This window comes from Plasmopara halstedii (genome assembly GCF_900000015.1).
Source record: "Plasmopara halstedii genome assembly, contig: Scaffold_2881, whole genome shotgun sequence".
In the NCBI taxonomy this organism is placed as follows: Eukaryota; Oomycota; class Peronosporomycetes; order Peronosporales; family Peronosporaceae; genus Plasmopara; species Plasmopara halstedii.
Genome location: NW_020189786.1, coordinates 310,758 through 312,574, shown reverse-complemented (window position 1 = coordinate 312,574; position 1,817 = coordinate 310,758).

Below are 1,817 nucleotides of genomic sequence, written 5' to 3'. Positions count from 1 at the left end.
TTCTTCGTCGGATGTTGAAGATAACATCGGAGCTCCAAAGGAGCGGAAAGTGAGGGTGACACCGGAAGACGCGGAGTGCGTGCTCATCCTGGTCTCACCGAGACATAGAACCGCTGTACAGAGGCGACGGCGATGCCGTATGCTGGCTGCAAGACGCCAGGTGTCGACCCTGATCCAGGGTGTGTCTACTGTAGACGACGGTGCACAGTTATACACCATCGTCAACGGTATGACGGGGGAGAAAGATGGCGACGTCCGCCTCGAAGCGATGCCTGCAGTAGATGCTCTTCTTGACCCGGACGAGATGTCCCTTGAAAAGTTCGGCAGTGCCTTCAAGGCAGGCGATTTGGTCGAAGTGGTCGTTGTACGACCGGACGAGGAGATAAACTCGTCATCGCTTCTGGATGAAGCTATCTTGGAGGACACCAAGAGAGTGCTGCACGCACGAAGTGGATCGTCAATCCTAAGGAAACCCTTGGATCCGTACCATCCTTTGGTAAAATATTGCAAGAGGTAGTCTCCAAAGACCCGCCTTCAGTCCTACCTCCGGACCGAGGTGTGCGTCATGAGATCGACCTGGTTCCGGGAACCAAATCTTGCGTAACACGCCAATGGCCCCTGCCCAAGGAGCAGTGTGACGTCATTGACGCCTTTTTCCCGTGCGAAGCACGACGCAGGGATGGTACGTGAGAGCAAGTCTCCCCTTTCGACACCCACGTTTTGCGTTCGGAAGCCGAACAGCAAGTGGCGTATCGTTTATGCATACAATAAGCTTAACGCTGCCACCATTCCGGCACATACGCCGATTCCGGATGTTCTTCAGAACAACATGGTGGGGCGTACAAAGTACAGTGCACTCGATTTTGTAGATGGATACTACCAATTGCTCATGAGAGCGAGTGACATTCCGCTGACAGCGATAAGCACTTCGAGCGGCATGCTCTGGGAGTGGCTGTTGATGTCCGAAGGGCTGTCATATGCACCAGCAACATTTAATCGTCTTGTGACGCAGTTGTTGAGGCCCCACAGGGCGTATGCAGAGACATACTTTGACGACATTTTCGCTCAAAGTTGCGCGGAGCATGGAGGACGGATAAGGAGAACGACATCGTCGATCTAAGAGAGCTCGAGTGCATGCGCACTAACATACTGTACGCCAATACAGACAAGTGCATCTCTGGCGCAGAAGAGATTCCCTTTTTAGGGTGCTTTATTGGGAAGCGTGACCTCCGAGCGGATTCCGCTGAGGTCAAGGCCATTGTAAATTGGCCGGTTCCAAAGAACGAGAAGGACTTGCGTAAGTGGCTTGGTTTCGACAACTACTTGCACAAGTACAGCGTAAATTACGCAGAAATGGCGCAGCCATTATCCAACCTCCTTAAAAAGAATGCGGAATGGTGTTGGAACACCGAATATTAGGAGGCTTTTGACGGGGTCAAAGACAGCCTTCTGCATGCACCAATAATGGCGCTGCCAGCCCTGATCGTCCTTTCAGCGTCGTCTTTGACGCTTCGGACTTCGCCATCGGCTGTGCACTGCTGCAAGCAGACGCCGAGGGGCGAGATCGGGTGTTCGCGTGCGAATCTCGATAGCTCAAAGTTGCACAGAAGAACTACCCAGTTCATGACCAGGAGCTACTTGCGATGAAGTATGAGCTTGTCAAGTTCAGGGTCCACCTACATGGCTCCAAGCCGTTTGTGATCTACACTGAGAATGCGTCATTTCGCACTGTGACTCAGTCACACCACCTCTCGCAGAGAATGGCTAGATGGCTATCTTTCCTTGCGAAGTATAACTTCAAGGTGAAGTATAAGCCA